The following is a 24,283-nucleotide window of genomic DNA, read 5'->3' as shown; positions in this document are numbered from 1 at the left end:
ACTAGCAAAATGAGTTTATTACCTTTCTTTTCCTTTAGATCACATAATGGTCTAGTATAGAACAGTTAGCTCCTGCCACCTTGTGGGACTTCATGGGTTTCCCTGAAAGCTTCGATCATCAGTAAACTAGTGAGTTAAAACAAATAAAGATTTGGGAGTTATTTTTGTTGTGATTCACTGTGGTGAATGTTGAAATAAGAGAGAAATATTTATGGAGAGGATATGCCTTTTCGAATATTTCTGATTCATTAACCCTAGCATTGTTTATGTAGTTCAACTGCTGGATTTAGTAATCTCATAGAGGGTGTTTTAAATATTTAAATATCTGTCAAGAGTCCTAAGTTTTGGAAGCTGATGTGTCCAAGTTTAACATACATTATGATCAAATACTTGTCACCACTAGCAAATTTCACATATTCAAAATAGATTCCACACAGAAATAATACAAATTTAGACTGAAAATCCTTGCTTTCAGGTGCAATTTTGAAACCAAAAAATAACCTCAGTCTTATAAAGAATTATGTATATGCTTAACTTTTTATATGATGATAACATGTCTAGTTCTCCCGAAAGACCCTATTCCATGTATTTACTTCTTAATTGCACTTTGACTTCCTGTTATATTATTCCTCTCCTCATCCAGCCACCTCTATCATACATGGCCAACTTAATGAGTCAAGTTCTCCAAAGAAGAATAAGACAGTTGGAATAGAAAGACAACACGTCTTACATGTTGTCTGCTGCCCTTCTCACAGGCAATTTCTCACACCTACTTTGTGGAGATGCAAATAACAACAGCAGCTGCAATCACTGGGAAGGGATGAGGTTCTCCTTTTATTTAAGCCAAACCTCTGCTGTTCCAAATATCGAAACTGAAAGAGCACAGAGGATTGCAGGTGATCTGACTCCATGAACCTAATCAACAACCTCAACAAACCAGCTCCTGTCTGTTCTTGGAGTTGAGTGATTTGTTACAGACGTACAAAAATGTAAGACCAGTTAGGGAGCACTTCTTCTCCCGCACTATCTCACAACTACTTAAGTGAACTTGGGAGATCTATCATGCTGTGTACTTGCTAACTGTAGCAAACTTAACTCCTTCGAACTTCCTTCTGCTAGAGGAAAAAACTGTCAATAGACGTGAAACAGGAACAGTTCTTCCTGATGTCAAAAGCAAATCATCTCTACTAAAGGCCTTTAGTAGCTCATAAATGGACTCAAGAACAGTAATTACAGATCCACAGCCAAAGGAAATGCAGCAAGAATATCTTTTTAATCCATAAACAGAATGAATTTTTGCTCAAGACTGAAACAATAACAAAATGTCAGGCTATGAATCAATTGGCACAGCATACCTGAAGAACATAAATTGTATGTTCTTAAATAAAAAGTTTCAGAATCTCACTAGCTTCCCTGGTAACTTCAGAAGTGAGGTTGTCTCTGACAGACATCATATTCCCTCACACACAATCCCTTATCTCTTCTTATATATTTTTAAGGTCCTAGTAGCAACACAATTAACTTACAAGGCAAAGCTCATAGGTCTTCACAACAATCTCTGACCACACCTCTGCTCCAACACTGAGAATCTCTCCCAGACTGAGGTATGTCAGTATTCTGACTGTCTGGAAAGCACCGAAACGCTCCTCTCACATCTGCCCTTACGCATCCCAATCTCCACTACAGGAAATTCAGACAGACAAACTGGTAAGGAGCTCTAGAAGAGTCATCAGTCCCTGATGACGAGGGAATCAGAACCACAGAGCATATTCTACCTGACCCCAACACAGCCAGCACCTTGCAAGGACAGGACAGGCATCACGATTCTCAACCTCACTGTAAATGTTAGGAATACAGACAACTCCTTACCCAGAGCTTATTCGCTTCAGATTTTTCCCTGCTCTGGAGCACCCTGATGTTATGTCAATCTCACAGTAACTGCAGACCTGTATCCAAGAGCCACCTTCAATCCCTGGCTACAGAGAAAAAGAAATAGCATGCTCTAGCAACAGAATGGATAGGATCCAACACCCACTGCAGGTCTCAATAACACCGTAGCGCATAAGAAGTAAATACTAGTACCTTGTAAGAAATTTCATTTTGATGCAAGTGAATCATATCCTGACATATCCTTTTATTTTCATTTTATTTCTCTACGAGTCCTATATTCTGCAGTGTTACTAATCCAGATCCCTGAGCTAACTTTCTACATGTCTGCATGCCCATGGCAGTCTAACTGCAGTAACAGAGAGCTGAGCTAGTACCTTTTTCTTCAGGATGCTTTGAAAGCAGTGGAAGCATAAACACACTTCTCATACCCTGAGTAGACAAGCGTAAATCAGTTGGACCTGACAATACAGGACTCCCAAGTAGCAGCAGACTGAAAAGTACCTGATGATTTTTCAGATCTTCCTGAAAGTATTGCACAGTATTCTGAACACCAGCAGCAAAAACTGACCTGCATTAACTTTGCTCAAAGTTGTGAGTTCTCCAAGGAGACAGAAACATCTGGTACAGGTCAAGGAAGAGTCATGACATGGCTTGAGACTGGTTTCCATCTGAAGCACTATTGCCTAGCTGTCAGGATAAGATTTGTTTTACATTTTCTCAGAATATTTATTTTTCTACAAAAACATTATTTGGCTTTTGCAAACTTTTGTTGAGCGAACTTTCCAAGAAGTTACATAAAGTAATTACTTTATTCATGTACTTACTGGGGAAAGAAGTATTTAAAAACAAACAAAAACCCACAAAACAAACCAAACACTACTGGGCCACTTGCTCCTGTTTTTTATTTTATCTATATTCTTATTGATTTACTTTCGCTGTCAACTGTTTAGCTTTACATTTCAAGGAAAAGAGAGGAAAGTTCTGAATCTAATTATCTTATTTCTTGAGAAACACCTCTAAAAATCACCCAGGCTACAGACTTTACAAACTTCTATACACAGTCTGCTTTATCAAATTTCCAAGAGGAACCTCACTGCTACATAAAACAGAATACACAATTGGATTCATCTACACCATTGTTTAACTGACGCCAAGCCACAAGAGCTTACCCAGAACTGTGCACGTGCCCAAGGATCTGTGCCAAAAGGTCTCAGAGCAGGATCAGGCCCCTGTAAGATTAGCTGCATGTAGAGCTTCAATCCTGCAACAGCAATAGCTCAAGGAGACTGCTATGACAGAGGCATTGCAGAACTGGGCCCTAAAATAATCAAATATATAAAGATCTTTGTGCTCTCCACAACTGAAGCACAATTCTTAAAAATGAATGGACAAAAAACTTTTGTATTTGTGAAATAAAAATCAATTATTTGGACAACAATCAGCACCAGCATTCTTCAGGACAAGCTCCTTAAAATCTATAGGCTGTTTTCCCATATTTTGTTTTGTTGGTTTTTTTTTTATAAATTTTCAGTTGTTTTGGGTTTTTTTCCTTGCAGACAGAATTACTAGAATAATGCTGCAAGGCCCCTGTCCTAAGGATAAGCCCAACAGATGAAAAGACTCAGTCCAAAAGATGCAAATTTGTTCATGTTTAAAAAAAATAAAGGTGAGCAGTTAAAAAACCTGATAGCGCTAGCTGGAACTGTAGAGCAAGGATGGGGGATAACTTCCTTGGGATCTACAGATTCACAGTATAGCATATAAAGAGTTAAATTTGAAATCAGAAGGTGAACAAGATATTAAGAGTTTTCTGTAAATCAGACTCTGGTATGCTCAAGACTGTGTACCAACTGAGAAAACAGAAGTTATTTTAAACCCTAGCTGCACACAAGTCCACAGACCTGAACTGTATTGCCTAAGAAATGAAAGCACAAGATCCATGGATTCTCAGTCTTATCTGTTTTGAAAGACAATCATTACATGTGCTTGTTACTTACCCAATACTAAACTGTAAGTTCAAACTTGGCACCTGAATTACAAAGTACCCTGCAAAACCCCACCCTGTCACAATGCTGATTTCCTTCCAGGCCACTTGTGCCAATCCTTATAGCAAGAAGCTCTGGCTGAACAGCGGAACTGAACACACTGAAATATGTAGGTAGAGACAAAGCCTGAATTTACAAAGTCATTCTGAGCAATAGGATATTTTCACTCATTCTCAGAACCAGCACAAATACGTTTCTATCACCTTTACACATCTTGTACAGCAAACAAAACATGCCTATGCATCCTTGCAAAAGTCATTTTCAGAGCATTAGGAAGAACAGAGGGCAATATTCACACAGTACTACATTAAGAAGAGACCTTGGCTTGGAAGAACAGAAGTCCAGACCCAAAAGCTCTGACCTGCAAGGGTATTTTCCTATCAGGCAGCACAAGCTCTTAGATGTGGAAGAAGAATCCTGAATTGAATTTGGATGTGAACAGTCTTTCTCAAGTACTCAACCAGGAAGCTAGAAATCAACAGGTAACACTTCATCACCATTTTTTACCAACCGATAGAAGAAAGCAATGTGCACAGGGCAGATATAATAGTAATAAAGAGGCAGTTGGTGTAGTAAGTTTAATAGTCATGTAAGAACTTGCAGGAAGTTTAGGAATTCCGTACTTCATTCTACCACCAGTTATCTTGGTCTTACCTATCCCTGAGTCTACCCTGCAGACTGCAAAATGGGGGTGATAGCACTGGTTCTGAAATGTTCGCAAAATGTAGTTAGTTGATGCCTACAAAAGCACACAATAGAAGAATAAAATGTTATCACACCCTAGAAACATGTTTAACAAAATACGTAATATATAAATGACAACAGTACTGGTGTTCTATAGTACACACTCCTAAAAGATTTGTTGTATACCTGTTTAGAAAGTGAATTGCTTTGATTCTCTGGTAGGGTGGACCTGAAGTCCATCTCTCCAGAGAAAGAAGCAGAGAAAGATGTTTTTCTAGATCTTCATAATCAACAAAACGAAGCCTGAGTGTAAAATTTTCCCCAAGTATTATCACACAACTACAATGAATGCAACTGCCATTTTACCCTGACAGGGCTAACAAAAAAAAAAAAAAAAAAAAAAAAAAAAAAAAAAAAACACCACAAAAAACAAACAAACAAACAACCCCAAAAAACCACCCACCAAAACATGTGGACTCTTCTGAACTTTCTGCCCTGCTACTTGCTAACTAGTTTTTCGTTCAGAAACTGCACAACACTTTACACAAGAAGAAGCTATCACCACCCCACATTTGCAAATGGTGAAACTGCTTTATTTGGTCTCCATAGCTGAAAAGGCTATAGTGGCATACTCTACCTTTTTTCTAAGGCTACTGTATACTTTCAACCACATTTGTAAAACTGGAAAATTCATGCCAATCACCAGATTTACCGGATACTGGTAGAGTACAGATGATCCTTTAAGAAACCTCAAAAATCAAAATTTACTGATCTCATTAAGAAAATCTTTATTTCCACTGAAGTCTGTAACAAACTTCTCACTGAACTCAGCATGACAGTGATTGCACCTAATGGGGTGCAGCTCCTGGGCAGCAGCACACCTCTTTTTTGGATGGAAGATGGGTGAAATCAAACATATGGTAAGCTGCCCCCATCACTTTTGGTGTGTGGGGGAAGTACTTGGGGAAGCAACAGAATCTGTTTTGCGGACAATGCACAACATGTATGATACTTTGCAAAGCGCATTCCTCTGCAGTTTACCTTACACAAACTTGAAGTGCTCAAGATAAGACAGTGCACCTGCTTTTCCACTCCCTATGTGCTCGGCTACAGCCACCACAAAAGCAGACTGCTTGGCAGAGACTCTACTTTGGTTCAGCACTAGCAGAAATGCTTCTGGTTCCTCAGTTTAAAATTGTTCCAAAAAAAAAGACTGGCCCATCATCTAAATATGGACTGCCGGTTGATTATTTCACTAAGTTCATCCATCTGAGTAACTCTCCAAAGAAAAAGAAAAAAGTGAGTTTTAATTGCAGTGATGGGATACTGCCACCATTACTATTTACCCACTGCCACCTCTTCCCCTGCCTCCCAATAAAAAATAAAAAGGAGTGAGGGTGTCTCATTCTACTGATCAAGTGCTACTGATGTAGTTTCAGCAATGTTTTAAACACACACTTCTCTTAATTGATTTTGCGACAATCCCCAAGACTAACACAACCAAGTTCTGTTCAGCAGCCTCAGTGGAACTGCACAATATCATATCAACTCCAATTTCAGACCAAAGTGAATTTTACACCCAGATTTTGTAGCCTGACCATTAGCCCATTTCAATGTAACCTTCAATGTACTGCTAAACACATGCAGATTAACAGGTTTCTCTGAGACATTTCAGACAGAACACTGTCAAAGATGCAAATTCTCCTGATAAAATCTTGGCTCCAAAATTTATTTTCTGAAAGGAAGGAAAGCCTCAACATTTCACACGTCTGTAAGGGGAGGGGAGGAAGCAAGTTAGGACAAGAATAATTCAACCCTATAAAAAAACAGTAATTATAAAATCAGCCACATTGTAGAATCACAGAAGAGTCTGGGTTGGAAGGGACCTTAAAGGTCATCTAATTCAAACTCCCCAGCCATGGGCAGGGACACCTTCAACTAGACCAGGTTGCTCAAGCCCCATCCAGCCTGGCCTAAACACTTCCAGGGATGTGGCAGCCAGTGCAGTCATCCCACCACAATAAAGAATTTCTTCCTAATACGTAATCTAAATCTACTCTTTCAGTTTGAAGCCATTCCCCCTTGTCCTGTCACTACCTGCTCCCTTGAGAAGTCCCTCTCCATCTCTCTTAGGCCACATGAGGTACTGGAAAGCAGCTACAAGGTCTTCCTGGAGCCATGTCTTCCTTAAGTTGAAAAATCCCAACTCTTCCTGCCTGTTCTCATAGGAAAGGTGCTGCAGTCCTCTGATCAAATGCATACCTCTCCTTTGGACTTGGTCCAACAGGTCCATGACTTTATTATACTGGGGATCTCAGAGCTGGATACAGTTCTCCAGGTGGAGTGCCACAAGAACAGCACCGTGGTTAAGAAGTAAAAAAAGCATTCTGCTGGAATACTTATGTTAAAAAAAAAGCTAATTGTTTTAGAGTAGTTTAAAACATGGATGCTTCAGCAATAAACAGCTCCTATCAAAAAAGTTACCTAAATATATGACTATGCTATTTTCTTACTGATCTTGAATCAAATGTATGTGAAAACTAAAATGATGACCCTTTCAGGATGAGTGATTCATCTTACTTTGGCTTGCTCTCTTAAGAGTAAGAAATAGTCAGTAATTTTCCTGTTTCAATTTTTTAAGGAAGGTTTTCTTTTTATTTCTTTATAAAAATTGACCATTTTAAACATTTGCAACCTGCAATAGCATTTTGACCTTTGCTTCAATTTTCCTCTGATTTCTATTCAGCTTTCTAATCTTATCATATTTAGTTCTACTAGACCACAATAACTGCTGAGACTTTGAATACCCTATACATTGATACAAAAGAAAATAGAAAACCAGGACAAAGACAGGATCGTGAAACCTATGTTTGCACCAGGAAGTGAAGGCCATAAAACCACTTCTTGAAGTGTGTAATTCCTCCATTTTGGGAGGCAGGGGCAAAACTGCATTTGTACACAGTTTGTGTAACTGTACTACCAGGCCTCAGGCACACTCTGCATTTCTGAGCACAACTCTTCTCTTACCTGAGGTCTAATTCTGCATTCCTTAATGGTCACAAAAGTTGCTACACAGTTCCCCTGCTGCAGAAAAAATGCATGGAGCTGCAGAGTCAATACACATTATCAAGCTTTTTGACTGCATGGATGCTATTAATATTTTGGTAGGGTGGGGGTAGAATTCATGACAGCCACAGAGCTGCTATGGCATATATACCAATTTCTTTTTCCTTATTTCTTTTCCCTCTAATACATTAGCAATACACGCAGCATCCAGTAACAACTCGGTTTTATGTTTTGCTTTCTCTGACCAGCAGTGCTAGATTCCTTCCTGGATGTTGTAAAGCACTCACCCCCTCAACCATTAAAGTCATAACCGCATACTACATAGTCAAATGGAAAGCTTGTAGCAGCAATTTTAAAATAATTAATTTTTTTAATGTTAAGTAAATATCTGTGTAAACAGAGATCTGTTGATCTCCATCTTTTAGAAGCTACAGAGGGGTCAACCATCCACAACAACAACAAAAAAAATATGGCCACAGCATTACCTAGTGAGCTACTCTGCATTCCTTAATGGCAGAAGATACTGCCCAAGGCATCTGCTATTACAAACAGGACCCAGATAATAGATGGTAAAGTCATCTAAAAAAAATATATTCTGCTTAACAGAAACAGATACTGTAACAAATTAACTCTTTCTGAACAAAGAAATCCTATCAGCATTTCAGATGTTATTGTTGCTAGAAGTATTTCAGCAAAAAAAAAATCTAATTGCAATTTACCTTTAAATTACAAACCAATGTTAAATTCCACCATAATATTATGTAACTCAATTTATATTAAAATAAATTGCAAATGCTTGATGTCAAAACGTAAACAAAGCTCAAACACTCAACAGGTAAGTCTTCCTTGAAGTACCAAGAACAAGTATTAGGTTTAGAACTAAGTTACCTGAAACTAATACCTTCCCATTGCATCTGCAGAGTCTTTCCTCCATAAGTCACTTAATGGCATTTCCTGTAAAGCCAGGAAACTAACTGTGAATTGAAAGAGTAAGATTATTTGTTTTCCTTCTCTTCTGAGAAAACAAAGAAGTTTGAGTTCTGTTAGTTCTAAAAGTTTGCATTCGCTTAAGCAGAATTAGCTACCTTACTAGGGATAATACTTTAGTTTTATTTTAAGTGCAAAATCTATTTGCATTTATTTGTGTGTTTGTGCATTAGTGTAATTTTATTAAGTAGGACATTTTTAAAGGCCACAATCAAAAAAAAAGCAGAATTTGTCATGTCCTAAATAAAAACTTTCTTAACAGCTGCAATCTAGATAAACGCACATAGGCCATGAAATCACTTAGAAACTGTGTAGAGGCATACAGTGCATGCTGTGAAATAACAAAAAAAGAAAAAAAAAAAAGTAGTGCCTAATTTAGTGTAAAGGCTAAATTTGGCAATATATTTTAATGGCTGTCTATCAATGGAGACTGCTCCTGAAAAAAACAAAAATACCAAAGCAAAATGAGATTACAAGCACCAATTTAACCCAAGTGTTTATTGAGCAAAATCCTGATTTAAATCAGTTCATTAGGTATAACTGGAATGTCAAGGCAGCAGACACGGGAGTGTACGTACAGAGGCGCTCAGAATGGTCAGGAATAGGAAACATAAAACCCTCCCTCTGCTTTCAGTGTGCCTGCCCCCGCTCTCTCCTTCAGCTCTACTCAATCTCTGCAAAGCCTGTTAGAGCTCCACAAAACACCATTCCCCACTCAAAGATTTTTTTTCCCCTTTAGGATCCTTGAATAAGAGAACACATACTGTCCCCACTGCAGATCTGAACTGTGCCCTTCTCTTGTGTAACCCATTGCATGGGGATGTCTGTGATGACAACATCACCTCCCATTTTGATTTCCTTCTTTCTGCAAAGAGTAACAGCAAACATCAAATGCAGCCCTGTGGGTCCATCCAAAAAACAAGGCTGCATAGAGAAACCAGATCAGGTGTGGCAGAGAAACCAGCAGAACACTACTTAGACAAGACACAGTATCTGGTCAGCTTTCTCAGGTTCTTCCCTCTGTGCACTCCAGCATCCTCTCACTCACTTTGGCCCCATAAGCACATGGTACAGCGAAACAGAAAGCTCGACAGGGACATCCTCAGAGTCCACTTCACTATGTAAATAAATAATCCATTTCCTCTAGACATCTCTCTCAGGAGGGCAGCATCTTCCTCTGCTGATTAAAAACCAGGAAGACGGCGCAGGCACACAGACCCAAAAGCTTTGTTAGGAGTTCCCACCTGAGCAACAGCCCTGAGTAGCAGCAAACAAAGTGGTTTCAAAACCAGCAACTGAGTATCCAGATCCCTTCAACAGCTTCCTCCAAAGGACTCTGAAGGACCAAACTATGGCAAAGGCGCTCACAGTGTGGTATTTGACCTGGGTCACTTTCAACGACAGACTTCATTTACCCTCTGCTGCTTTGGTAGACAGTGCTGAGGCGAGACAGACGAGCACAAGCACATACAAGAGATGCAAGGGAAATACTTAACACTCAAAAATTGTTTAACATACACACACACACACGAACGGGCAATTTTCTCATATTAATGGAAATCTCATAGTAATGAGAAATGCACAAATTCCACCATTACACTTACTTATCTGTCATTTAATCCCCTTATTTAAGGTCTTCCACACTAAGAAATAAAGTTGAAAACTTCCTTCCCTTGCTCTACTTCTGACACTTGTGCTTTTTATTTAGTCCAACCATTTTAGAAGAATGGCACTGGAGTTTCTGCTTACTCTGTCAGCACTAAAACACATTTTTAATCAATACAAAAGAGGAAGTAAATTGTGAATAATTGTCTGCATTAATATATTTGCTACCAGCTTTGTCATTCTTTGATTTGCACACACCAAATTTCCCCTTATAAACACCTCTGTTTCTGCAAAAGCAGCTGGAAATTAATTATGCTGGTTTTTATTTTCTTATTAATTCATATGCTATAGTTCTGTAATCAGTGCAGGATCATGCTGCAATTTTGCATACTTGTTTCAAAATACATTATGAGCACTTGATGATTGATGTTTAACACAATGTATGAAAGAGCATCTTAAACAAATTAGAGGGAATACAAATAAAGAAACTTAAATAAGAAAAAGAATTACAAATATTCAAACAAGAGCTAAACCCTGGAACTCAAAAGTTTGCAGCATGGAACACTGACTGATTAGAACTGAGCTAGGCAAGAAGTTAACACTACTCCACATGACATTTGGATATAAAGAAACCTTTTGGAAAGAGAAAGAACAGCTGAAGACAGCTTTACCAAGGAAATGGAGGTGAAAATGGTACTTCTTTCCAAATCTATCATCTCTGCCCATTGATTTGAAGTACATGAGAATGCTTTCTTTCCCTAGACAGACAGCCAACTTGTGAAACAAACATACTTGAACAAAATGGCTTACATGCCAGAAGACTTATCATCTACCAAATGGCATCCTCACACTTCATGCTCTTTCATTCTCTTCTCATTTACAGGAACTTGGCATGTTTCAGCAATGTCTCTCTCTACTCCCAGCTCACCATCAGGTCAGGGATGGCCTATAAGTTTGTGAGTACAACAGGTGTCAGTCCCTGGCAGGACTATCTGCACATCAATAACTAAGAATAATGTGAAATCTGCAGCTTTCCTGAGGAATTACAGGCCACCAGAACTTCAGCCAGCAAACCTGTAGAGGGGTGCACATTGCTGATGCAGGTCTGGTTCTGGCTTTTTGTTCAGGAATTCACCTGAACAACTATAACTGCAGGATCAGGCTCTTCAGCCATGAGGTTAAGAGAAACTGATGTTCCTGTACTTCCCCCATAAGTCAGTATGATGTTGCTGACTGTAGTTCACTGTAGGCAGGATGTGGCTCAAAGACCACCACTTAGGGAAAGCAAACCCAAACACGGCCACCCACAAAAATGAAATGAGGTAAGAAATCAAGTCCTCCCTCAGTCCTTCCCTTCTCATCTAATGTTTTCTTTATCCAGCTTCATCTTCAAATTTCTTTAGAAGTCTCTCTTAAACATTGCTTTGCCAACCTCACAACAACACATTCTCTCACATACACAAACAAAAACTTAGAATTATTTGTTTCATAGAAGAACACACAGGCTGCAGAGGGAAGATGCACTGCTCTTATGCAAGAGACATAATCCTAGCTATTACTGTGTGATATGCTACTGTGTGATATGCACTCCCATTGCTGGGTACCTCTTGACTGTGCAAGGCAGGAGTACAAATGAAAACCAAAATATTCAAAACAAAAATACAGACAACTTCTAACAAGGTTTAAGTTTAAAAGTCCTTATGTAGCCAGCAGGAAAAAAAAACAAACATATAGGGGAACAAAGTGAAAGGTATTGGTTGAAAGCCATCAAACACTGAAATACTGCCTAACACTCAGCAGCACGGTACAGTCACCAATCCTTTACCCAGCTCACCAGTGCACAGGACCAGGCTTAAGACTTCCTCACTTGAATCCTGCAACAGGCCAGCTCAGTTCTCATGAACAGAACCGAGAAGCAGGCCTTTAATGCGTGTGCCTAACCCTGCCCCGGGGACCTTGGGGTTTCAGAAGCACAGGACAAAGCCCCTCCCAGGAGTGAGGGTGACAGAAATCTTCCTGTTGCTACACCTGTGTAAGAGGAGAGCGATCCCACTGCCAGGAAGCAGCTAGGGACATTCCACAATGTCTCAAAGCAGACAATTTGCTACACATATAATGCCTTTCAGAAAGAAAACATGGTAAACCCTCAAACAAAACAACAAACAGCCAGAGGGAAGGCACCTTCCCACTTTTCCTCAGAAAGGGAAGGTGTAGACAGGACTTGATAAGCTCCTTGTCAAGAGAGCTTCCACCTGCATTAAGTTCCATAGATCCCACGTTGTGCAAGTCCACTGAATTATTTTTATCTTTGCTGAATGAGGCTCCATGACATTAAGGGTCAATAAAATGCTGCCTCTTACTTTCAGCATTTGCTACATTTTATAAAATGTCTTATTTAGAGACACCCACGTGAAAGATTTCTGACAATAAAAATTCCATGCTTCCTAAGCAACTGATTTTCTTAGTGTAGCCTCAAAATCCTGTTAACTTGCCTTCCCCTCGCTAAGAACTGAAATGTTGTTGTACTAAGTTTCTTTGTACTCAAATATGCCTGAAGCTAGTTTATTTTCACATGCTGAATTGTCCACGCTTAAAAGGACTTGCTATTACATTATGCATTTATGTGCTATGAAGGAAAAATCATGAACACTGGAAAGTGTCAAAACCATGTTTTTCCTCTTTGTTGATTCATTTTTTAGGTAATTAAATTTATAAATATTAGAAATAATAAAACAGTGCTGCCATTGTGAGAATATTACAAATAGGTCTACACCCAGGCATTAAGTAAAGTGTGCTTTACTGCTCAAATATACCTCATATTTTTACATAAAATTTTTATTTTGAGTAACAAAACACCGGTAAACAGCATATCTGAAAATCCTACATATGTTTACCGCCTCTAGAAATAAAAGTACAGTAAGCAAGTTACCCTATCACAATACTGCCAGAGTACCAAAGTAGTTGCTTTTGTCAATTCCATGTTTTATAAGAAAATGAGTTGTCATTTTGCATTAGATTATGAATATGAAAAAATAATTTAATTGTGAAGAACTATTTCACATGAATCACATTTTAAAAACATCACTATGAAGAATCATTTTCTTCCTTGCATTAACTTTGGTAAAGTTAGTATTAAATAAATAGGGGTAATAAATACTGCAATAAACAGCAGTTTAAATACCATGCTTACTGGCAAAAACTCTTAAGTAAGCTCTCCTCCTACTTTACACTGCCTTGTCAATAAATATAACCAAATTGTAAGTCAGTAACTTCACAACATTCTGAAGGTGGGATTTTTTTTTTAAACAGCATTATGAATGAAAGTGGAGTATTGGCAGAAGATGTCCAAGTGGCACAGAATTCAGTGAGTCTACTCACATCTCAAGACAAGCACTTACCAGGAAAGTTTCAGAGCAAGGGAAAGGACACAAAACAAAGGAGTCAGATGCAGATTTTATTCCATTCCCTGCTACTGCTAACCTGCTATCTGACTGCAGAAAAGCCTACGCTCCTTTGCAGCTTTTCATCTCAGATGTCTAAAACTGGGGAAAAAATTATTGTTCCCCATCTTGAGGTGTGTGATTACAGTATGGCTTGTGTACTTCACCAAACAAGACAGAAGTACATAAATAAGGCAAGGCCTACAACCGCCAATTATTAATAATATCACTATTATTGAGAAAATAGTATGTGTTTTTTTCTTTTTCAAGCAATGCAAAACAGCAGCGCATCAAGCCATTTTTAAATTCAAAATAATCCTTAGGCTGGTTCAGATATTACCCTTTCCAAAACTATCAAGAAGGGTGACAGCTGTAGGAGTCTTTTGTGAAATTCCCATGTCCACCAGGACCACGCTCACCCCATTACTCTCAGACAAACACTGTATCATTATTGATCTTAAAAAAAACCAAAAAACCAAAACCAAAATAATAAAAAGGAAGTAACTCCTAATAATCTTTTGGTATGAAACTGAATGAAAAGGCTTCTGGCAATAATACCCCAGGAAAGGGAGAAACATAGCAGAAGGAAAAGAAATAACACTATAGAAGTTAGAAGGATGATTTTAACCTATTTATTCTAAAGAATATTTTGAAATACATATGATAATAAATTCAATCCGGCTTTACCTAAATAATAATGAAAACATAAATTATTAAGTTTACAGGAAGCTACAACAGTATCTACACTGCTTTGAAAAACTTAAATCACTCATGAAAACGGTCCCGATATACAGGTGCCATATGATTTAATGATACAGGGAAGTACTGTCACTCTCCACTTAGAAGTGACCAAGGGACATATGGCTATGCTTCTAAAAGTAAAGACCCTGGAAGACATCAGCAGGCCTAAGCTGTGCTGCTGATTACACTGGTGGCCACAGCAGGCCATCATCACGACAGGGCACAGGAAGTCCAACTTGGTTCCAAAATTTGGAAAGCAGCTTCTGGTTTTGACTACATCACTTGCCAGAGCTCACAGAGACAGCCTGTAGCACACTCAAAATTTAAAATGAGAGTTTCACTTCAGCTCCAATTTCAATTCATAGTACCTTCCTCCACCAAGGAACCATCTTCAGAAAAAGAGGAGGATCTGAACACTACACAAGCCATGTACTGTTGGAAGAGAAGCAGGGTCTCGCCTCCCAGGCATCCAAATTTCACTGCAGGTGTATTTACAAACTTCACATCACAGCAGAGCCTTGCACACCACAGGTCTCATCAACCTTACCTGCACCTTTTCCCCCACCACATTTGGTGGAAGAGCACCTCGTTCCAGCTCACTCAGTCAAGTTCTCCTCTCTTCACACCACTCTTTCCCCAGCTCGGTGCCAGAAGACTGCCCTGCCTAATGCCATGTTCATGAGCTCCAGAGACACTGCGCATCCTCAGCCCCCAGACCATGAGTGGCAGCAACCTGAAAGAACTTTAAGCTCTGAATGAGAGCAATCATACAAGTGAATTTAACAAGACTTGTCATCTGCTTCAAGATACTCACATGCTTACAGGACTGCCAATTACAGAACCACTAATTTATGAACAAAGTGTATTAAGAGCATTCCGGATGAACACGAAAAGCATTAGTTATAAAATAATGGCATGATTACCTCTGATATTTTATGTGAAAAAATGACATTTAATATCTTTAATTATTCACACAACAGCTATGAAAGAGAAAGGTTTTCTTCATTGAAGGGAAAAATAAACATGGACAAATTCCTCTCACCATCACTCCTACACTCCTTTCCTAAATAAACCTCCTGCAGAAGCAAACAGAAGTTTTGCAGGCAATGAGCTTACAGCAAGCAGACCCCAAAAAATTCCAAAGGGTCAAGGGCAAGCTTCTTAAATACTCTGAGTTTACCTCCACACAGAAACCAGCTATGTTTCTGCTAAATTACATGCCTGCTTGACATGGCTTATCAGCTTGCTGTGCCAAGAGGGACAGTAGTGTGCAACAAACTTTTGGGAGCTTGGCCCAATTTTTAAACAACCACAAGGCCCCTTGCAAAGCAGCTCATCACCTTCTATCTTGAGACACACCAGCCCTGCATTGGCACTCGCCAAGCTAATCAGAATTCCTGTATGCCAAGACTGAATGACTAAAATCCAGCCATGAACAGTTACTTTAGTGAGAACTGCATAACAAAAGAAATCTTCCCTTTTACCAAAATAAAAGCTGCCTAAAGTAATGGAGATTTCTAGTCATGGACAAACCTAACAACACTGTTCTCACCTTAACTAGGCATATTACTTTCATTGCCTTTTTTTTAAGCTACAAGGAAATCTATTTCTTCTCTTCCTCTAAAGCTCCTATTCTGCTTTTTTTGTAAAAATGATACCCTACCCTTTTCTTTGTTCAAGCCAGTCCAACATCAGGTGAGACACACGATGCACAAAACCAAGGTCCACTTCTCTCCAAGTGTGGGAAGATTATGATCACCACTTCACTGCCAGATCAACATTCCATGCATCCAAAAGACTTTATAACAAAACTAAAACCAGATAATGACTCAAGACCTGAGTCAAGGTCTCAGAGCTATTCTTGTTCAATACCCTTTACTATTACTCGAAATAAAGAAAATATCCTTAGCACTTACAGAACTCTCATGTGATTCTTAACTGAAAACACAGAAAATTAAGTTCAGAAATCAGAACATTTGTATTCAGCCCTGATCAACATTTTGAAGCCTATCTGCCAGTTTTGAATTTCCACATGCATTTTTACTTGGAAAAAATTGTTGCAACAACTGCTCTTCACAGAACACAATCCTTGTCAGTAATGCTATAAAACCAAAAGTAATATTCTCCTATACAACTAGTCCATCACAAAAAAATTCAGTGATTGAATTTGGTGTTTATACTCTGAGACCTGCACATACTAACCACACTACATAAAGAATCTGAAAACCTGAAATTTGAGTGTAAATCTGCAGGAACTGGAGAACAGCAGAATTCTCCCTTCAAACCAACTGCCCACAGCGGTTACCCCAGCCTCAACACTAGCTTTGTGGTTATAACATCATACCAGAACAGCTGTTTGTTCCCAACAGCCCCCTTCAAGTCAGCATGTTTGGGACCATCACTTATCCTATGTCTGCTATACACTGCCTGCAAAAGGTCAGGAGTATGTTATTCATCATTTGCATTTATGAGTACTAAGCTTACCCTAAATACATGTCTTGTCTTGTTTTTAATTATGTGCAGAAGAGCACCAAGAAGATATGCTACCTCCCACTTCCCATTTTGGGCCAAACTCAGGTCAGAGACACCATGGGCAATTGTATGAGAAGTGCTCCAAATGCCACTCATTTTATGTCATTTTTAAATGTGACCCCAAAAATTTAGAACCTCTTCTTTAAACTACCACTTCCACTTCAGCTTAAAAGGTGTCAAACCCTTCAAAAGTTATCATAACTTTTCCCAGCATGCAGATTAACAAAAACATTGCTGAGTACCTGAAAACTTAGGAATACTAGTAAATTAGTCACTAAGATACATATTTCAATTTGATTGGTATCTGCATTCATCAATGCCAAAAGGAAAAACAGTAACACAGAATGAGCATGGATGGAACTCTAATTAGATCTCAGTTTAAGTGTTAAAACTGAACGAACTCTGGTTGCATCAGCATTACAGTTCTGCTAAACTTGTCACTGATTCTTGACCTTCAGAGTTTTCTAATTACCTATTCAGTTTACATTCTCATACTTTTCTACCACTGAATTTTAAAAGGACTACACATGCTCATTACATTTTCGACCTGTGTGTTGCACTTTGCATATTCTAATGTTACTTTGGTCTAAAACTTTCGCCCGGAGTCAATCAGTTGGTTGTCTTTACAAAGTTTAAGGGAAAAAAACACCACTAAAAAAATAAGCAAAGAGAGCTCTGAATATGCACAGCCTTTTAATTTCCAGATTACTTGGAGGAACCCCTACATACCAACTTTGTATTCTAGCAGTAAGTAGCTATTAGCGCCTGGAGAAGGCATGTTTTCTGAGGCGCTAAAACCAGAACAAGCATTTTCCTCATAAAAAGTGGCAGCACTAGGACCTCTATCTTATCAACAACAACCACCAAGTTCTTTTTTCATGTGTACCGTTCACATACTTACCCAGGAAGGCAAATGGAAATTACAGTCAGACGAAGATGAAGCTGTCTCAAAGCCTTTGTCATGTGATAGTGACCTATAAATTATCAAATAAAGGCACATCATCAGCACACCATGATTTCACAATATTGCAACTCACCACATTGCCAGCAAGAGGAGAGATCCCAAAACTTGAAACTTGCTTCCTCCTCATCCCCATCCCAGCTAAGCTGTCATTAAAACAAGATGACAGTTGCAGGAAACCGTAAGGAGCAAACAAAAGATGCACTGTGTCTTTAGAGGGCATTAGGAGTGGGCAAATGGAGCAAATCATCTGAGTGTGCATCAGCAGGGTGGGTTGTTCTTCCTCTGTCTCTCTGTCTCTCTCACACGGATGCATGTTTATGAGCACGCACAGACACACATACATACACACAGAGATGCATCACGTAATTATCTACGCGCACACACAGTAATACTCGCATGTATTATCAAATAAAAGACAGAAAGTTGACCACCATCTGCAAGGAGGCATACATAACAATAACCCCCGGGAACTTACACAAGTGAGCGATCAATCCCTGCTCGTGGATAAACCAAACAACGCAAAAATTAACAAGAATAAGCCGCCAGACCGCAGGTACGAGATCCACACGGGGTAAGAGACAGCGACGGACGAAGGCTGCAAGGCTGGAGCACAGTTTCAGGTAATGCCCGCTGCCCCCGGCAGAGCCCAGCCGAGCCGCCCGGAGTGCTGCGGCCGCCCAGCCGCCCCTCCGCCACCGCAGCCCGCGGAGAGCGACCCCCGGCCGCCGCGGGGGGAGCGGCGCTCGCAGCCGCCGCCCGCCCTCCGCCCACCCTCGCCCGTGCAAAGTGTAGGGCCACCGGAATCCGGGCTCCGGGGTGGGGTGGAAAGAAAAGGTATTAAATATGGAGAAAGACCGCCGTGACCCCGGGTTTTCCCGTCTCCCCTCCTCGCCCCCCGCCCCCGGTCACCATCAAGTTTGCATCCTAGTTACAAAATGTCGATTTTGAAGGCTGACAAGACACAAGGAGAGGGGGAGAGAACGAGAGAGAGGGAGAGAGTGAGTGAGAGAGAGACACGAGAGAGTCCATCTTGCTTTGAGGGGGGAGGAGAGGAGCAATAATGCAGCGCATAAATCTCACCCTCCCGGGGGAAAAGTCTGCACAACACCTTTGGGGGCGGGCGGGCGCGCAGGGAAGGGGCGGCGGCGCGGGGGGCTCCCCGGCCCTCCCAGCTGCCTTCCCCGGCGGGCTCCGGCGAGGCAGGCTGGCAGCAAACACCTCCCTGCTGCTCCCCTCCTCCTCCCCGCGGGCCCGGGCGATGATCCCGCTGCTGCCGCTGCCGCTGCCACCGGGGAGGAGGTGCCGCCGCCGGGAGAGCCCACATGGAGACCGGTACCCCGTCCCTGCTCCGGCGGCCGAGCCGGGCCCCTCCGCCGCCCCGCCGGGCTGCGGGACTTGGACGTGTCACCAGCAGGACGGGCAATGGTTTCGGCGCCCCAGGCCCGAGTGACCACCGCCGGCCTGGCGGCGCCCTGGCCTCCCCGCACACACTCACCTCCGCAGAAAACTTTTAACCGCGGGCCTCCCCCAGAAAAAGTGGCGAATCCGCCCCGCACACGGTTAAAGCCCCGCGGCCCCCCGGCTCGGCTGGCGGCGAGCGGGGGAGACCCGGGCACGGTCCTTCCCCGCCCCGGCGGGGAGGGAGGGAGGAGGCAGCAGGCAGGGAGGGAGGGGGCGGGCAGCCGCCTGCCGGTGCTTCTCGCCCCGCCGCCGTGCATGTCGTCTCGGCGGCTCTCGCATCGCTTCGTTTTACCTTCCTCATTCAGCGGCGGCAGCGGGCTGCTACCGATATTCCTAACGCAAACCTGCTGCCGTGCGGCGCCCGGGATTAACGCGACTGCCTCCTTCTCCCCTGCCTCCAACCCTTCCTTCCCCGTCCTCCTCCTCCTCCTCCTCCTCCTTGCAAATCCACACTGGATCGGCTATCCTCACATCCATGCAAGTTTCATACATTGCAAATAAACCCGAGAGGAGGAAGAGCGAAGCGCCTGGCGGGGAGCGGGGGGAGGAGGAGGAGGACTGCTTTCTGTAATTTACCAGCGACCCGATCTCGCAGCAGCAAATAACAGCCGAGCACCCATCCGGCTCCTGGCGGCCGGGAGAGACCCCCTCGAGGCAGCCGCCCCCTCTCCAAGGCGCCCCTCGCCAAGTTTTCTGTCATCGCGACCACCCAATGTCACAACTTACCTTCAGAAATAGGACTTCGCGCGGCCGAGGCCTGCCGCCACCTCCCCCCGGCCCCCGCCCGCCTTCCTCCCTCCCTCCCTCCCTTCCTCCCTATCCACCTTAAACTTATTGACACAACATAATCCCACATCCACGCGAAACTCCGGCAGGGCCGCCCGACCCCCCCGCTGCCCACCGGGGCCGCCGCCGCCCCGAGTGCATCGGCGATGACTACCGGAAAACGCACAGCCCAACTCTCCGGCCGAGCCCGGCCGCCGCTGTTGTTGTCGGGGTCGGCGCCGGGGTTTTTCCTCCCGCTCCCCGTGCGGCCGCTAGATCGGCTGCTTCCCCCTCTCCGGTTTTATATCCCCCCCCCCCCCCCCCCCCCCCCCCGCCCCTTCTCCCGGCGGCGCGGAGTCCCCCAGGCCGGCGGCAGCCGATACCGATTCGCGCACTCTCCCCCGCGCCTCGCCGCCCCTCCGGATGAAGTTTCGTTTCTGTCTGCCGCGATTTCCCTGTCAAGTCCCCCCGGAGAAACGCACCGAGCGGCGGCCGGTGGCCATCCCTCCTCCTCCTCGCCCTCCTTCCCCTTCCTCTCTCCGCCGCTGCTCTTGCCTCTCTCTGTGGCGGCGAGAGGTGCCTGGTTTCAAACGCAGCCTGGCACTGGCTGGCCTACCCCCGCCGCCTCTCCGGCTCGGCTCGTTGGTGTTTTAAATGCCCTGCGCTGTACCGCGATCCACTTGGCCCCCTCCCCGTCACATACCCCCGGTCAACCCTACCCTGCCGGCTGGGCGGAGGGCTGGCGGCACCAACCCACTCGTCCTCCACTGCCCAAACTTTAAAAACGAAGGCAGGGCTAGTAAGAGGGAGGAAAAGTGACTGGGAGCCACGGCAGCCACCGCGCTGAGCAGCGGAAGCTCCGCGCCACCCTCCCGTCCGCCAGCGCCGCAGGAGGGGCGCGGGGGTCTGCTCCGCCGCTGGGGCGCGGAGCGTAAAGCGTGGGGCGAGGGCACCCCTCTCCCTATCTCTCCCCCCCGCCGCTGCCCATGTCCGCCCGACCGGTGCGGGTCTGAGGGCAGGGGCACTCACCTCGGCGGGGTGCGCACCGCGCCGCTGGGCCGGACGCGGCTTGCAGCGCACCCCCTCCGCCTCGGCGCCCGCGGAACGCGGCTCCACACAGAGCCATGCAACCCGGGCAGCGCCACAACACTCCCCGCGATATAAGGCGCCCCGCCATTGGCCGGCGCGCTGAGCGACGGGCTCGCCGGCCACTCAGCGCTGCTGTTACACCCGCGGCCCGCGAGGGAGCCGCCGGCGCACACACTCCCCGCACACACTCACACAAAGATCGCCGCGCTATCCCTCGCAGGGTTCGCGGAGCCCCCGGCGGCGGTGCCGGAGCGGGGCAGGGAGCGGGGGGTGCCCGGGGCAGCGCGGAGCCGTGCCGGCCACAGCGCCGGCAGCCACTGTCCATTGGCCGCTCGGGCAGCGCTGCGAGAGTAAACTACGTCTGCCCTGGGCAGCGCCGCGGGGTAGCGGGATGCGGGCTCGGCCCGGCCCGGCGCACCCCGAGCAGCCTCCCCATAACTTACTCAGCCGAGTTGGGCGAGTTTCATTCAGAGGCCACGGCACGGCGAGCCAGAAGTTGCGGGAGGCAGCAGCGCATCTGCGCAGCCCCTGCTGGGGCAGTAAACACAGGCAGCCACCCCCGCGGGCAGGCGGGCCGGGCCGGCGCTGTCCCCTGACCCGGCGAGGGGGATCCAAGGCAGCAGCGCCGCGCGGGGATACGGCGGAGCTCCGGGCCGTGCCCCCTGCCGTAGGAATCGCCCAGGCGTGGCGGAGAGGCCCTCACCGGGCCAGCATCGATAGCACGGCCGGCTTCACATCGGCTTCCCAAAGAGACCGCTCTGTTGGTAGAACTAGCCGAGTATAGCGCTGGGATCCGCGCCACGCTCCGTGTCCTGCCCAGTCCTCTGTCCTGCACCTTGCGGACCGTACCAAACACATAGATGTAAAATTCATTTGAGAATTTTTGTGGCTGACGGGCTGATATGCACAAAGCGACAGTGTGAGGCCAGCAGCTTTTGTGTGGCTGCATGGCGATTGTGCTGATGGGTGTTGGAAGTGTAGTCTAACTTTTTGGGGGAAGCTCCCTACCGCTACAGAAATCAAACACAGTGCGGAAGCATACTGCGCACACTGACCCAGTGTACACAGTACACTGTGTATTAATGTTCGCGAGGGCTTGAATATATGGAACGTGAGACCCTCATGGTTTTTACGCAGAAGATTCATGGCATTTATTCTTAGAGTTAGGAAGAACAGATTTTTTGTGCAGGTCTGTCTCTAGGCAGGATGCTGACTTCCAGACACCAATTGTCATATTAAAAAACAATTTCTAATAAGAAAATAATAGTTAAGTTTATTTAATAATAAATTAAGAAATAGTTATAATAGCAATGGAAATGTTGTAATTTTTTTCCAATAGGAGAGCAATGTTTGTGTTTCATTATGACTTTACACATCCAAGGATGTTGGAGAGTTTATTCCGTACGTTCTCAGTCCTGAGCTTTTTTTCAATGTAATATGGTTAATTTCAGCATCTTTCCATGGCTTGTCTACTCTTCTGTCATTCCTCAACCCCTTTTCTCAGTATGGCAGAATTATGTTAAATAACTGTGAAATAGTATTTCTTACATCTGAATAATGCAGTGCAGTAAAGTACAAGCTCATATTAGAAAACTAGATTGTATCTATGTTTCTGATAAAGCATTTTAAAATTAGCCTGCACATTTTTTCTTAAGATGTGACAAAAGTATTGTAAATGCCCCACCCTCTTGTTTATTGTAAGCAGGGGTGGGTTTGTCAGTGCCTGGATAATATAAAAATAACAGCATAAACATATTCTTGTAATTAATGCATTCTACTTCAATATTTAATTTTCATTGCTAAGAAGGCAGACCTGACCATCTATCCACTGGAAGTCAGGTGCACATCAGGTGTCAGAGGCTGGGACACTGGCAAGTGAAGGCACACACATTTTATTAGTCACATATAAAAAGGTTGGCCTAATTTTTAGGCAGAGCTTCCTCCTGTCATTTCCAGATTGTGAGGTGCTTTGCAGTAGTGGGTAAGCAGCATCTTTTCAGTATGCAAAAACAGTTGCTCGTAAGAGTAAGAGGCCTAATCCAGACAATTAAAACTTCCATGGTATATTTTCTTACATGTCAATATTAGTGATGTTAGTGCCTTGTGTGCTGGATTCTTTTACCCATATTAATAACACCACACCATGGAGCCTCTCATACCTCTTCATTGCAAAAATCCTGTCCAAGCAGGTAATTACTGAGCAATATAAGTGATGCAGGCACTTGACAGTATATATGAACCTCATTTTAAAGGTTGTTTTATTTTGTTGTTAACAGATCTCTCTATTACACTTGATACCTTTGCTGGCCCTTTCAGAAAAGAGGCCAAGATAAGGACACATTGTATGTAATGTAGTTTTTTACAGCTGTACAAAATGGATATACAGTGCTCCTAAGAAGAACAATTGTGTTTTGTGTCTGCTTCATACAGTTACAAATGGCTTGTGAGTTAGTTGCAAGGCAGGCCACCTATTAGGTCTGTAGAAGAACAAGAGGATAGTAAATATTTCTGTGTTTCCATGTTTCTGTATATGATTTCAAGCAAATTAATCTCTTTATGACCACTTGGAGATATTTCTGGCTTTCATCAGCCCCTGTTATCAAGAGTTTTGAGTTGTTAGAAAGTGTCTTTGAAGAATTTTTCAAGGGACAGCAAGACAGCAAGTGCTGAATATTTTTAAGTTGCTTGCTCATTAGTATTTTAGAACTCAACACAAGTTGCATTTCTAGATTTTTCTGCAAAACCTTGTGTCATCAGATGGGACCTTTCTGTCACTTGTGTATAACTGGTATTAGTTTTTGAGAGTGATGCCCTGACCCTACCTTGTGTCAGGCTCACACGGGCTGCTGTGCACAGCCAGCCTGCACTGAAATCGGTGCAGTTCAGCTCAGATAAAGCATTTGCTCTGTTGCATGCACAGCAGGATTTGTGGCTTCCAAGTTGAACATCCATGGAATTTGTGTGAGTTCATCTGGGTTTGCCTGCTTTGTGCTCAACTGGCGGCAGAGTATCTC

General features: G+C 43.5%; 1 protein-coding gene across 23 annotated transcripts in view; it reads right to left on the bottom strand.

Moving 5' to 3' along the window:
* Window positions 1-21,849, bottom strand: part of BBX (BBX high mobility group box domain containing) — a 137,281-nt gene extending 115,432 nt beyond the window's left edge. For 3 of the 23 annotated variants that reach the window (XM_038159188.1, XM_038159270.1, XM_038159197.1), the window contains exons 1-2: window positions 21,210-21,340; window positions 17,892-17,964 (exon numbers count right to left, since the gene is read on the bottom strand). The gene's annotated coding sequence lies outside the window, so the exon portion shown is untranslated. Of the gene's footprint in view, window positions 1-17,891; window positions 17,965-18,429; window positions 18,558-19,449; window positions 20,173-20,355; window positions 20,446-20,563; window positions 20,583-20,662; window positions 21,133-21,209; window positions 21,357-21,712 lie in introns of those variants that run through there. The other 20 variants (XM_038159214.1, XM_038159336.1, XM_038159277.1 and 17 more) reach the window with 11 other exon arrangements.
* Between the last annotated feature and the right edge of the window lie 2,434 nt (window positions 21,850-24,283).

The sequence above is a fragment of the Motacilla alba genome, chromosome 1 (assembly GCF_015832195.1).
Source record: "Motacilla alba alba isolate MOTALB_02 chromosome 1, Motacilla_alba_V1.0_pri, whole genome shotgun sequence".
NCBI classification, from domain to species: Eukaryota; Metazoa; Chordata; class Aves; order Passeriformes; family Motacillidae; genus Motacilla; species Motacilla alba.
This window is presented reverse-complemented; position numbering and strand designations above follow the sequence as displayed.